At 38.9% G+C, this 16,236-nt stretch overlaps 1 protein-coding gene across 1 annotated transcript in view; it reads right to left on the bottom strand.

Annotated features, from left to right (window-relative positions):
• The window catches only part of LOC132973115 (carbohydrate sulfotransferase 6-like), a 366,303-nt gene that overhangs the window by 251,819 nt on the left and 98,248 nt on the right, over positions 1-16,236 (bottom strand). The window lies entirely within an intron of this gene.

Below are 16,236 nucleotides of genomic sequence, written 5' to 3'. Positions count from 1 at the left end.
GCCATTTTCGCAGGGTGTCATGGAGACCAAAGAAGAAAATGTGGTCGATATGGCTCCCTACTTGACTGCCCAGTGCCCTGGTTTCCCCTTTGTTCCTGTTTCCCAGTGGACCTCCTGACTAATGCCTGCTCCTATCTCTACATCAGCTGCCCTGACGATGCGTAACCTGTATGCCAATCAGCTGTTGTTGTTTTTTAACTTACTGGGAGGAGAGAGTAGGGGATGACCTGCAGCAAAGGGCCGAGCTTGGTTTGGGACAAGGAATATAGCCTCTGTACATGGGGTGCATGACATAACCACCTGGCTATCGGTGCTCCGCAGTCAAGTGTTTGACTGATGAGTTACAGTTGGAACTCTGTAATCCCTGGTTAGCTATCCCCACTGATGAAAGCACTTGGCTCTCTGACCCTCAGTTGACTGTACTTAACAACCCAAACCAGACTACTCTCTAAAGGGGGGTTGTTCCCTCTAAAGCCCAGCCCCCACCAATATAGCTGTCACCTGTCATGGCTGGGTTGCATTACCAATCGTATACATGATCATTCATGTGATCTATGTTTAATGCATAAAAGTATAGATAGAGATTAGTCGTGAAATGTTGCTAAAATGCTTCTATAGATGGAGATTATTTTTGTTTTTGTAGCCTTCATAAGAAATGTTTAGGCCTGTTAAGTCATTTAGGCATACAAACTGGTGCCGGGATGATTACATATATGTGTATTCATGTTTGCTATAACTCCACAGGCAGAGAGAACAGATAGAAACAGAGAGAAGAATGAGAGAGGAGGGAGGAAAAAAGAGAATATTGTTAGCAGATAAATGAAAGAGCAGCCATTCAATCAGTCAGTCAGTCAGAGAGACAACAGAGCGCTGTCACAATCCTCTTCATACAAATAATCATCATTTACATTCTAATTACAAATCATCATTATGTTGATCATTTACATCCTAATGAAATACATTTGCATGGTAATCACAGCAGGATGCTATTGTGACAGGAAGCATTCTGCCTTTTCACACACAAATAAAGAGACAAACGAACAGAGTGGACAGGCAGAGCGATAAAGGAACACTTCAATGAAACCACACACAGCAGATGGGAATCAGTTCAATGTCACATTCATGCTGACATCTCTATTTTATCCAGGGGGGACATGTCTTCTCTCCACAGACACCACTGTATATACAAACAGCCCATAATAAATAAAGTCTTAATGTGATGAGAGCTGCTGTCCTGCACCCGCTGATTACAACTAAATGAAAGAGCCGAAGGTTGAACCCACAATAGAAGCTTGTCAAATTTAAATAGAGAATGATTTCATCAATGGAGGAATCGTATCGAAGCAATTATTCACCCATTCAGTTTCCCACTCACAGTGAGATAAGTCAATTAAAAAAAATACATAATTAAGAACAAGTCCTCTCACTGCTCCAAAACATTAACCAAGTGCACATAATTGATTCAACTGCACACACACACACTTTCATAACTTAACCTGGAATCAAATCTCAGGTGATGCCAGTATCATCAGAGTAAGGGGCAATATAGGGATAGGGTCATTGTTGAAAAAATAAATAAATGAAAAACCCTGGCAAGGCAATGAAGGGGTTTCTTTCCATCACAAAAAAAGGAAACAGGGTTTTTAAATTCCCCCCCCCGAAAAAAAAAGAAATAAATCTCCAATTGGTCCAGTGCAACTGAAAACTCTGCTGCCTTCTTAAATGATCCTGCAGATGACATACACTTTGAACATTTTCATTAACTGAGAAGAAGTGGACTACATCGATTAATGTGTTCTTTTTGATAAAATGGTCTCATTCATGCAACAAACCATGATTCAGGCTCTTTTCAGTGATCCAGAGCATTTGGCTCACAGCTCTTTTTTTAGTACCATTTTGGTATTTATTAAATCAGCCAAATTTAGCAATGCTTTGGTCTGTTATTGATATGTGTGCATGTATTTATCTGAAATTATTCATTGTGAATATACTTCACTGTATAATTCCAAGAATAACATAATTTTCATGATGTTTGGTATTTGATATTAATGTTATACACATATTATGTTTTATTAAATAAAAACACAAAAAGGAGAAAAAGGAAAAAGGCTTAAACGTGGACACACTCCCATTACTCACATAAAGGAGCTTGTTCGAAACCTACACATCTCTACAGACCACACCATGTTCCTTTGGTGTTATCTTCATGTGGACTCTTAAATTTTGTCTGTTTATGTCATCCAGCTGTCTGTAAATATTAAATTACCTAATTCGTGGGCTTGATTGGATTTGATCAAAGACTGTAAGTATAAATGGACGAAGCCTGAGTGACGTCACCCATCTGTTACAGCAGGTGGCTTTGGAGTCCCATCGATGGCGGTCTCCATGCTGGAAATGCTGTCTCAACCTAACATTCAATCAAGCTAACGACAGGCTAAGAGCTGGAACTGAGTCAGGTTTTAAGGCTCTTAAAAAACTGTTACACCAACCCCGCCCGTCAAACAGATCAGCTACGTGCTTTATTGTGAATAACGCTTATCCTTCATGAAATCGAAATGGCTGATTATCAAAAAATGTATCCTCTGTACAGTGTGTGCCGATCGAGACATGAGCTTATCATACCAATTCTGTTTTGTTTTTTGTATCAGGCTGTAAACATGTTAATTTCTGCTGTAAAGGAATGGTAGGCTCCTTTGAATGGGTGTGTATGTGACATCTGGTGCTTCTGCAGCCAGCCTCAAGTGGACATTTGACGAACTGCAGAATGTTGCACTTCTGCATTGGCTTCTTTTTTCAACACAGGAGATTGCCACTTGGATTAGATGTAAATGTCCAGAATGTATAACAGGATCTGTGTCTGTCGCAGAAATAACAAACTGTAGAATGCTGTCCCAATAAGAACCACAGATACAGGTGTTTACCTAAACCTGGTCTTCTTAAATTCCTCTTATTTTCCATCTTTCCCAATATACGTCAAAAAGTGCCTACACGGACCCATACACCCTATAGTTCATTTTTCCTGAATGGCCCTTCATTAAATAGTCATTTTGAAAGAAAATGGATAGACCAGTTAATTACATGTATTATAAACCTGGGACTTTTCTACATATTTTGAGCCAAAAATTGTGATTGCCCCAGGAGAACCTGCTGAAATGGCTGAGACATAGGATTCAAGGCAGAAAGTTTCTGTTTCTGGTCTCAAGGCGACCAGAAAGAGTTACATTGATCTCTTAAAGCCACTTGACTCCACTGATAAAACAGTGATTTCAAGTTGCAGAATATGAGAATTGCAAGTCGACCACTTCTTCAAGTTAGCTTGTTTGCTATGACATGTGACCATGGTGTTTGAAATGTAAAGTTTGGATCCAACCCAGTATTTGTGTGTAAGACAATCAAATAATGAGAAATAACCTGACGCATCAAGGCAGCATACAACATACAATTGCTTTTTTGAGTCTAATGGCTTTATAGAGTGTTGCTGCTTCATGTTATAAGAAAGCATTGTTTTCTTCAACCAAAAGGTGGATGGTAAAATCTATTTCCTAGTAGAGGTGCTTTGATTGGACTCATTCACCCTGAAGGAATATGTTGCAGCCATCACAGCCTTCTTTGCAGCTGTAGACTTTCGGTATAATTATTAGTCCATTTTAAATATGTTTAAACACGACTTCATTTTACTATATCAGACTTTTCCTGCAACTGATTAATGAAGTGATAACTAAATGGCCATTCAGTGTGAACATCAGGCAGAGTTTGGGTGTCCTGCTCTTACTCCTGAGCGCAGCCTTGTAAAGGTCTTTGCTCTCAGTATTAGAAGATTTTCTTCTGGACAATAGAAGGGTTAGGCTGCTCTGCACATCAAATGTGGAGGTCAAACTGATCCACGTACTAAATAGAGAGGCTGGCCTGGGCCACACATCACACGGCGCGGCTGCGATGGGCCACACACTGGACACATTTAATCTGCGCCCGGCTCTCCCATTGGGACTGAGAGCTCAGACAGACAACACACTGCCGGGCAGACTTACATCACCTCTGGCAGCTCGAGTGCTCCTTCTCTTCATGGCTTTTCTCCTTTTCTTACTTTCTTACTGTGGACAATCTCCTTACGCCACAATAGCATGGAGGATCCCTTTAGACCACAATACTGTGCTGCTGCTGCATGGACAATCCCATCCAGCTACAAAGCACAACATTCTCTGCTGCTCAGCTTCAATTAGCTGTGCTCTGATACATCTCAATACAGCTCCAATATGGCTTCAGTAAAATTTGAATATGGCTGAAAACATCTCAATTCAACCTCACTGCTTCTCAATACAGCTTCAATGCTCAGTCCCTGCGCCTTAATACGGCTCAGTACATCTCAATACAGCTGCAGCACATCTAAATACGTCCTCAGAGCGGTTCTGTAAGACCATTGAGCAGCTCAGATTCTCTACCTGAAGCCCTCAGCATGCAGGGCTCAGTTTGTTGCTGCTGTGGAAGAATGAATGACAGAATGGAACGAATTCCAGTCGGGATGCTCAGTCAAGAGTTTAGCTTGACTCATAACGACGGGAGCTTAACGCTGACTTAACAAACTGAATGGTTGTCAGCACTGGTAACTGAAGTATGTTGGCCGTCCTAAGAATGACTAACACCAGCTTGGATCAACATTTACCCAAAATAACGTGTGCCAGTGTTTACTGTCCTCTCCTGAGCTCTGAATAGAAGAATAAACACTTTAACTGAGCTTGCAGAAACAGGGTGCTGGAGTTCATTCAAAGAAAATGTGCTTATGTTTATGTAATTAAAGAAGGGTAATTCAAAATCATTCACATGCACAATGTAACATGTTTCATAATTAGCAATGCAAGCTATGAGTCCTTGCCAAATTGAGACAAAGAAAGCATTAAAAACTATTTACACACATAAGCTTGAACATATATATGAAAAGTCCACAAGTACAACTAAGCACATAGGACTAACGAAGAACAAAAGCACATTAGCAAAAACAAGTAATTGAACAATGATATTATAACAGCAGGTTTGATATAAAGTACCTCTGTTTTATTGATTTCAAAAAGGAACAGAATAATTTGATGTTCCTAAGTTGCTAGGACAATGTGTTTCAGGAACGTGCTGCTTGAAAAGCGTTACAGAATTATTTAGTCTGTAAAAAAGTAGCATATAGAGTAAAATAACAGAAAATATCAACAAATTTGATTGTGTTTTCCAGCATCCAGTGTTTCAGAGCCTTCTAAGGTGCTGCAGTCCTATGTCCAGCTGGGTCGGTCATGAAAAAATCATAGTATCAAGAAGGTTTTTTGTTAGTTATTTCGTGAGCCTTTTTGCTGGATAGGACAGCTGAAGAGAGACTGGAAATGTATGGAGGAGAGAGCAGGGTATGACATGCAGCAAAGGGCTGGAGTCAAATTCGAACCCACAGCTGCTGTGACAAGGACTATGGTCTCTATACATAGGGCGCACTACATACCCGCTAGTCTATCGGCGCTCCCAAAGGGTAAAACTTTAAGGCATCATTGTTTCTAAAATGTAAACAATTCCCAGGGCAAAATTTAATTCTCTTCACAACTTTTACACTGAAGTTTGTAAAGTGAAATTTGAGTCTGAAATTATGTTTTAACATTTAAACTAATGAACTCCTGATTGTTTACTCTCTGCCACAAAAATGTCTGGGTCTAAAAATAAATGCTGATAATTGGAGCTGATTTTGGTATATACAGTATATATATCTATAGATATAGATATATATATATATATATGACTGCATTATCAACATGCAAAAAGTTACTGCAGGTACGAAAACTTTAGTAGCTAGGCAAATAAAATAACAGGGGACCCAAAATTATACCTTGAGGTACATCAAAGTAATTACCAACCACTTGTGAGAATTTATGCTCTGGAAGTAAAATGTATCCATTTATTCCATTTAATACAGTAGATGAAAAACTGTACTTAACAACAGTATCAACAATTTTAAATCACGTTACGAAGCTCATTTTGTTATGAATTTGGTACAGAGGGGCTATACCTACAAAGCCAGTTTTTTTTTTCAGATATTTGATGCTAGACTAACTATTAAGTAGAAAAGGTAGTCTTATCCAACCCAATATAGAACACAAAAGAATCCCTTTGTTGTATGAAATACATTTTCTTCTTAATAAAGCACATATGAAATCCTATGATACAAATTTAACGATTAAACACCAATCTGTTTTTATAAACAAAGCGAATAAAAAAAAAATTCTTGTTTAGAAGCATTCCAAAAGTATCACTAACTGTTCAAGATATAATTGATTTCTTGGCCCACAATGCAATAGTCCTGTATTTTCCCACAAGTCCAAAGCATAAGTTGAGACTAGTCGTCAAATATGTACTCAAGACAAATAGAAATCAACCAGATGACAGAATAAATCAAAGTTTGATTAGAAATCGCTTACAAATACGTCTAGAAACATTGCACATAAGCCCTATTCAGACTGCCCGTTTATTCAGCCCTGTGACGTTTAGCCTTCAATAGGAATGTAGCAGAGGCGACCAAGTGAACCCATTTCTGTACTGCCTTCAAGTAGTAAAGGAGACGTAACAGGGTGAGACGGGATTGGTGGAGTCAGCGAGGGAGAACAACACAGTTTGTGTACATGTCTGACCATGTGTTTTGGTTGATCTCTCACTGTTTCTTTATACATTGTACTTACGCAACACTGCAAGTTAAGGTGAATTCATAGACTTGCGCACCAATATTAAGACCCTACTCAATCAACTGAACCAAACGCCTCCAGGCCTACATAAACATGTATTTATTTGCTCTTACTCATTCTCACATGAAAAGGCATTTACACTTAAACTTCTCCCAATCATCACAAACACACACAATAGCACGCACGCATGCACGCACACACACACACCTACACACACACACACACACACACACTGTAAACCCACACACAGACGCACAATGTCTGATCTGTGACACTTTCCCTTTAAGCTTCATTACTGTGATGGAGATTTCATTAACGAAATGGAGCGGATTTATCCAGGAGGAGAGTAGACGCAAAAAAAGATTAAAAACTGCCAGTCCTTGGAAATTTTGGGAACAGCAGGAACGTTTTGCATGTGCAGGAAAAGATGAACGGCAAATACACTGGTGCTACATGGGGAGGGTGAGGTACTTTTAGCAGGGATGGTTTGGGCTAAGGTTAATGAGCATACTATTCAATATACACAGTTATACTGGCTAGGAGAACATGTCCTTTTGGAAGGACTTGAAATTTAGAATAAATATTTAACTATGGTGTCAGTATGAACACCTCTATTAAGCATCCTTACAAAGAGCGTCTAATTCACAAACACCAGCGCTTTGGCAACACACAGTTAGACTGAAGCAAAAAACGTCAGTTACGACCAGGTGGTAACTGCGCCGCAGTATTTATAAGAGATGTCCTGCAAAAACTTTCCAGTGATAACCAAATAATTCTGCCTCTGTATGACTTTCAAATTAATTCTCTGTATATAAAGTTTGTAATATCACTTTGACTTATTATTATTATTATTATTGTTATAACCAAATCAGTCTGGCTATCAGCAGCTTGACATTCAAAGAGGAAGTTTCATTTGAAATGGTCTAACTCCTAGTACATTTTTCAAGTCTGGCATCATAATAAAGTGAAGCTCCGTGTAGAAAAGGTGCAGACAGCTTTTTTTCACATTGAGACTCAAAACAAGAGCAAACTGCAGGGAGAAGGACGACTTTATGGGCGTGTTTATGCCCGACTATCATCAAGGTTTTTTTTAGCTATTAGGGCCTGCAATCCATTCTTAGTGAATCATGATTAGTTTAATTATTTAAGCAGTTGCTGAAAGCCTGTTATGACATTAAAAATCACTTGTAGGCATTTTGTTTTGTCACTTGACATGACAGGAATGTTGTTCACTTTTCTCCAGACAATGAGTTTCAATAACTCTGCAGAGAGGTTTCACACTTACAGGATTATCTCTCTTGTGTTAAGACCATCAGTAAACAGTCACTAATGCTGGTTTAGTTTTTCTATCAAGACTCTGCTTCATGTTATTTTTTGGGCATCAGGTTCCAAAGAGGATTGAAATTCTGTGGCTCTCGAGTGCACCTATAACACAGAGCTAATCATTTGTTTTACATGAGATGATGCCTGGTTATGTTATTGCATTAATACATATAAGAACAGGGCTACAGCTCACCAACAGACCCCAGTGGAGACGTAAGATAACAACTGAGAGCTTAACCTCAGAATGGTGATGAAATCAATTGATAACTTTCTAACTGATTATACTTTTGACCAAAACTTATAGTATTTGACAAACTGGACTACATTTACATTAGAAAATAATTCAATTTATTTAAACAAGACTACATGTATCAAACTACTGGAAAACAAGATGTAACAAAAACTGTTTTTTTCTTAAAGGTGCACTATCGAGTTTTAGTATAGAAATATGAAAGTTGGAGAAAATTACAGATTCTGTGGTTTATGTTCATAACTCTATACTCAAGCTGTCCTCAGTGGAAAATTTGGTCCCTGTAACACTGAAGATAAAATGATACATGCAAAGTTATGATGGGGGACCCGCATAAGTGAAACCGCTTTTTTTTTTAGCTCCAAACAGTGTTCCAGGGAGCCATTTTTTCCTTTGAGTAAAATTTGTGTATTTAGTTCAGAAAATATAGCCTGGAATTATTTCACTTCTCCAACTTTCAAATTGCATTACCAAATCTCCATAGTGCACCTTTAAATGTTTAGATACAGATGAATCCGCTGCCTCAAATTGTCACCGCAAAAGGCATTTTTTTTCCTCCTTGTTCATGTAACATTTCGTAGAAAAAAATACAGCAACCAGCTGCTATATTGAATAGCTGAGCTCTCCTTATTAATAAAATCTTATATTTGAAGTATTGAGTAGACGTCAGTGTTCAGTGATTAACATCCACATTGTTTGTTTGGCTCTGCAAGAAGTATTTTCAAGAAAAGAGAAGACCCCAACCTTCTTGTGTTCATTGTGTTCCGCTGAATTAGTTTGTTAATAAGAAATACCTTTGTGCTTGAAAGAAGCAGCATACGTAAGATTACCTTCAACGCAACAGTTGGCTCCAATTAGGCTTTAAGAACCAGATTAAATAACACACCACAACAGCTGAATTCAGAAAGCATTGGTCTTTACAGCATCATCAAAGTGACATTGCTTTCATTTGAACATGTATCGATGCCAAATGAGCGTCTCATTGAGAGTTGAAGGATCAATTACTGTGGCCAGGTTGAGAAGCCCAAGAGGAGCCTTGAAGAAGAGGCTGCACTGATTTGAAGAGAGGGCAGGCACCGATTAGGTACTTGTACTCACAGAATCCTTTGACAGCATAAGAGGCTTTGGCTGTAAGGAGGCCAAACAATAAACAACTGCAGAGAGCATGGAGCAGTCCAATGCTTCTGTTGTGCGGACTGTGACTGACCTTAACTGGCTAAAGTGAGAGAGGGAGGTCCAGTAAGAGGCTTTCTCTGAATACAAGACCTAAAGGTACAATGGACAGCTAGACACAGAGACGTGATGAAGACGTCCAGCCCACCCTGGATACTTAAAAGACTGACCTCGGACAAAAGGCATTGGGCTGATCAAGTGTCTTCAAAAAGCCTCCTCACACAGGACCAGTAGAACCTGAAGACCCCGTGTGATTGTTGATAATTACTGAGGTCACTCCTGGACTCAATGCTCTGAGAATCAACCATTTCTTTCACAGATCACAAATTGCTTTTTAATTAGGGAATGTATAAAAGACAATGCAGGGAAAATGAAAAGCTTGGTTCACATAAATTGAATAACACATTGTTTTATCTTTTTGCACAGTCAAATAGTTTATTAGTTAATATTTTTGAGATATCTGAAAATTGTGATAACACATCTCTCCAAAATGTCCCTCAGTTTGTTTATGTCACTGTGAAGAAGAAATGACCCGAAATTAGAATAAAAATGACGTAGTATTTTCTCCCCAGAAAGCAGTAGAGTCACACCGAGTGGAGGTCATACTACTTGTGTCCTTTTCTTCAGTGCGCCTCGGCAGAATCTAAATTCACTGCTCACTTCAATAAAAAATTATATTTTCAGTGAAAAGTTTTCAGGTGATTAGCTTGATTTTTATCCCTAGCTTAAAGAGTATTTCCAGCATATATATTTACCTGGGACACATTTTTTCCACTACACATTCTGGAGTCAAATACTTGAAAATAATCCTTGAAATCTTCTCTGTGGTGTCTCATCTATCAAAGCAAATGTTTGTCAACCGAATGTTATTGGTTATTGTTATTGTGAGTCTGACATCTTTAAGAAAGGATCCCTAAAGAGTTATACCTTTCTTTTTCAAAGAATAATGCTTAATACTAAAACAAAAATAATAAAGAGGAGAAAAGGCTTTGCAACCAGACTCAATTTTAAAAAAAAAGGCAGTCTTGCTTTGTAGAACATGGGAGTTTCTGGTCTTGATTGTTAATTTATTTGTGTCATTTAAGGACTAATTTGTAACAATTAATTGAGATGTGTAGTACTTGTGTAGTACACATGACACAAAAATGCAGGAAGACCAGCAGGACTAAATTAATATATCTCAAAATCTTCATATTGAACAATTTATTCAGACATCATGCAGTTAAAGATCAAACTGAGCATTTTATTTATATGATAAATAGATTTAATTAATAGTGTTTTTTTCTTTTTGCACGATTTTCTTAGATTTTTTTTGTAGCTCCTGCTTTAATATTCTTATTTTCTTTCATTATTTAAATGCATTCAAATACAAAGGCAAATATCCTGTGTGAAAAATAAAGATGTGTGATGAATGATTCAGGTTTTGCTTATAATCTTTATTTTTCAAATAACTTTTTTAATGTATCGATAAAAATCAGATGGTTTCATATTCGTTTTCTATTTTCTTTTTACAAAGTTGTTGATAAAATAAGTTTAACATTTCCAGAATTTGACAAAGTGGATACACAAGGACAACACTGATAACTAATAGAGTCCAGATGCTGAAACAATCCTTTTACTTATTAGACAACACACACACTCACGCACTCACTCATACAAACACACACACTCACACACACACACACACACACACACACACACACACACACACACACACACACACACACACACACACTCACGCACTCACTCATACAAACACACACACTCACACACACACACACACACACACACACACACACTCACACACACACACACACACACACACACACACACACACACACACTCACACACACACACACACTCTCACACACACACACACACACACACACACACACACACACACTCACACACACACACACACACACACACACACACACTCACGCACTCACTCATACAAACACACACACTCACACACACACACACACACACACACACACACACACACACACACACACTCACGCACTCACTCATACAAACACACACACTCACACACACACACACACACACACACACACACACACACTCACACACACACACACACACTCACACACTCACTCACACACTCACTCACACACACACACACACACACACACACACACACACACTCACACACACTCACACACTCACTCACACACACACACACACACACGCACACACACCTACACACACACACACACACACACACACACACACACACACACACACACACACACACACACATGCACACACACCCACACACCCACACCCACACACACACACACACACACTCACAGACAGTTTGTCATCATTTAGCTGGTGAGTACAGTTGTTTTCCTGGAGATCTCTGGGGAACCAACTGACACAGAAAGAGAACCCATGAGGCTCTGCCATGTTTCAGCCTGTCGAACACACACTCACACGCACGCACACACACACACACACACACACAAACTCACTGGAAAACAACCTTGTGTATTTATATATTCGTATATTTGCCTTAGGGAGTAGAATTTTTTTCTTGACAGACACCACCACCCTGGGATTTCTATAGCAACAGGCATGTCATAACAGTTCCCTCCAGTGGCGTCTCCAGGCTACACACACACACACACGCACACACACACGCCCAAGATCATTATTATCATTATTCTTAATTGGTAATGGTTTGCAAAACTACAAAAATTGATGAAAATGTTGGTTAAGTTTTATTTCAGAACAGCAGGATGTTTCTGTTGTAAGAATTATGTAATACTGTTTGTAGCAGAATTTATACATTTAGAAAAGACAGACTTCAACATCATATTTGCCTCCTTTTTGACTGTTCTTCATATTTTTTTGATGTAAAAAGAAAAATATTATTAAGTTCAGACACTCTCTGAGAAGCTGGAGAGGCTCACAGTGAATTTTAGTGACAGTAAGTCTAAAATGTAAAGTGGTGCTAAACAAAGGGGTCATGAGCTCATTAGAATCAAATCTGTGAAACGTGTCATCTCACCTCAGCTGTTAATAAGAGCTATGAGAGGCTGTGAATTCATTTGAAATGCTCCTTTTTACCACGCAACACCGGTGCACTTCACCCCCTTAGTAGCCCACAGATCTATGATGATGCACGGTAGGTACTCATCATAATTATAATGTACTTTTAAAGCACAGTCTTAAGACCACACCCTGCATTTAACAATGTTATAATAGTGTTGAAGTTGAAAAAGTAATTTATATAAACAGCTATAAAGACATAAATGAGCAATCTGTGAAGAGGTCATGTCTTTTTTTTTTTTTCAATAGGAAGCACTCTGGTTGGATGCAGGTAATTAGCCATGGACGTCACCTCTGAACTCTAACTCAAATTTGTTGTCCAGAAGTTAAAACTGACCACAGCTCAGAAGATGAAGTATTTTTCACAGATAGCCGTTATCTGTAAATTTGTTGGCACCACCAGACACTTAATAATCACCAGACAATACAAACCTACATTTTAATTTGGAAATAAATACAACTGAGGACGTCTTCTTTTCTTTTAATTTCAGGGCCTGTGGTGGATGAAGCGGGTCCCCAAAAGAGCCACTTCGATGCTTCAGGCCTTCACTCTTCTTTACAATAGTCCGACCAATCTGCTTCTCTTCATGGTGTTTAGAGTGGTTTACACAGAAACAATGCAAACATGCAGAGCACAGTGTGCACCCAGTGAAGCAGCAGTTATCTCTGACTTCAGTCTGTGGAGTAAATCAGTGTAGACACAAACACACACACACACACACGCAGACACACACACTCAGGCTCTACATGGAAGTGTAGTGTTAAGTGATTTCCACAAGTGATTATGCCGAGCCACTGAGCAGACTGTGAGGAAATAAAGCGAGTGTAAACAGTGTCTTTGTGTTGACCACTCCTGCACATTTACACAGCCGGGTGGACACACAGCTCCTGGTTGTAATTGTAGTGTGTGTGATTTATCCCAAACGAATGACAACAAGAGACACAGACGTGTGTGCGGAGGAGGAGCAGTAACATTTAACTCTGGCCTGCACAATGTCATGGACAAATTTGTAAAAAAAAATTATAGATAGGGATCTGAGGTATACAATATGTAAAAAATAATCTCTTCCTCTGTGCTGATCTGACATCGTCTTCACCTTAGAGTGAAGTTCAAGGTTTGCATCAGCTGTAGCATAAGTAGACGTTCATAATTGCTCCAGAAAAAAAACATGTTTTTTTCACCTTTCTCTTCTAAAACCCCCATTTGAACAAATCAGCATGCAGCAGAGTCTGAGCTTCTGCCTTTGCTTTTGCTTAAGTGGAATCAGGATTCTCATGGGACTGCTTTGGCTAATGATTGCAGTATGGGGGTCTTGGTGTTAACAGAGGACCACCATGTGTATGTAATTCTTTGAGTTGATAAAAACTGATGATTATCCACTGTGATCGTTTAGTGGAAATAAACTGAGCGAGTATAAAAAGCAGCTCGCATTGATAATTTAATATTTAAGGACAATAAATATGTGCAAGAACAGCTAATTTAAAGTTGTTGTGTTGTTATTGTTTTGTTGTTGTTGGGTTGTTGTTGTTTTGTTGTTGTTGTTTTTTTTTTTGGGGGGGGGGGGTTATTATTCCATACGACAGCTGAAGAGAGACAGGAAATGTGGGGAGCAGATTGTGGGAGATGACATGCAGCAGCGGGCCGAGGTCGGATTCAAACCCACAACCGCATCAGAGACGGTAGACTCTCCACATGGGACCATCAGGTGCCCTGAGAGCCGTACATTCTGTGTGTGATACAAACACTATGGAGCCAGATTATCAGGTGGTTTTCCTTGCAGTAAATGCTGTGTAATGAATAGATAAATCCTCATTTCATACTGAGGGATTTTCAAAATAATTGTCTCAATAGACTTTTAGATGGGCAATGTTAATACTATAATGAATCATTTAAATTCTTATGAAATATATTTGACCATTTTACAGGAAAGATTTGAATAATCAAGTTTGCAAAATTAAATACAAAATGGAACAATTTATGATGACATATGCGATTTTCTCAGCTGTTTTTTTATATGTGAACACAAATGTGTGACAGAGTAACTAACAGATTAATTTTATACAACATACACCTTAATAAATATAATACACATTAGTTTGTATAATCAAGAGAAGTAAAAAGTATACATTTTTATATAGGTGAACACAAAGACAAAGAGGTTTCTTCTCTGACAGCTCTGCACTTTTCACCTCCTCTCTGCTCCGGTAGAAATGGAGGAGCAGCGGCTGACAGGTCTGCTGTCCTCCGCTTCACATCATTATGGCAGCACATGTAGAAGAAGAGCGACTAATGACTGCATATTTGCTCTCTGTCATCGGGTCACCTTTGATAAGCGGCTCCTGTCAAAGCTTTTTTTTTTGCAGCTAGAATGACTGAAGTGAAGCCTTGTGCTGTCCTCACAGACACTCGGCATGATTTGACAAGTGAAGGGATTTCAAGACAAGAAAATAATCATTAAGACAGTATTCAAAAACCTCCAGACTTTTGAGTTTACGGTTGCTCTTTCAGCATAGAGCTGAAAAGCTTATAGAGTACATTTTGCAGAGTATTTCGCTTTATGAACCTTAATGAATGACAAGTTCACAGAAAAAGAGTCAGCCATCCCAAATCTTTTTACTAATATATTTCCTTTCCAACTTTATCATTGCTTAAAAAAAAGACAGAATTCTGTTGCCTATTTTGGACACCTATCCCCAATTCAATCAGTTTAATCTCTATATTTTAGCTGAAAAAACTCCTTGCTGCATAGAAAATTCTGTCAAAGGTTGTTTATCGATTATTTCACACACACAAAAAAATAAAATGATAAAAATACAATGATCTATTAACTTGTTCCAAGGACACTCTCTAAATGAAAATGACAGTTCTCTGTGTCTCACACGGATCACAGGGAGACAATAGTGAGGGCAGGGCATGGGGGGGCGGGTACTGAGGGGCAGATTAAGCATAGAGGACGGGGCAGGGAGCGGGGCCCTGGGGCCTATTGGGGGCCTGTGAGCCAACACAGATTACTCACGCTTAACCTGGACTGAAGCAGCTTAGCATCGGCCAGGACACACCGCTCTCTATTCTATTCTGCTCTATTCAGCGAGCAGCCCTCCCCGTACACCCCCACCCCTCACTAAAACCCTAATTTTTGTTTCTAAATAAGGTGCTGGGACTAAGGATGACCAAATCCTTTTTTTCAATACTAAAGTATGTGGTGCCACATTTGAAATAAAGACAATAAAATATGTTCTCTGGGTGACATTTGCACTACCTTTAAACATTTCCTTCAGGTGAAAACAACAGGTTACAATTTAAATGTGTACTCCTATGTCCTTGACTTTTCCACTAGGCCCCTCACCCAGGAAAAATTGACATTTAAGGCTCACTAACATAACAGGTGTCAATTGAGATTTACAGCTATTATACCATATGCAGTTTTTTTATATTCAATATTACTATTTTTTAACTTGTTTTTAAGGGGAAGACCATTTTTGCCTATTTTAAATTGGATGGGACAGCTGAAGCGCGACATGTTGGGAGTAGAGAGTGGGGGATGACATGCAGCAGAGGGCCCAGGTTGGATTTGAACCAATGGCTGCTGCAATGAGTACTATAGCCTCAGTACATGAGATGCACAACATAACGACAATATAACAAATTCAACTTGTTTTGCCCTGACTATCTTCCCATCAAGAGTTTTATAATTGTGTGAAATGTTTGCA

Source organism: Labrus mixtus, chromosome 4 (genome assembly GCF_963584025.1).
Source record: "Labrus mixtus chromosome 4, fLabMix1.1, whole genome shotgun sequence".
Taxonomy (NCBI): Eukaryota; Metazoa; Chordata; class Actinopteri; order Labriformes; family Labridae; genus Labrus; species Labrus mixtus.
The sequence above is the reverse complement of the archived record's forward strand: the minus strand, read 5'-3'. Positions and strand labels throughout refer to the sequence as shown.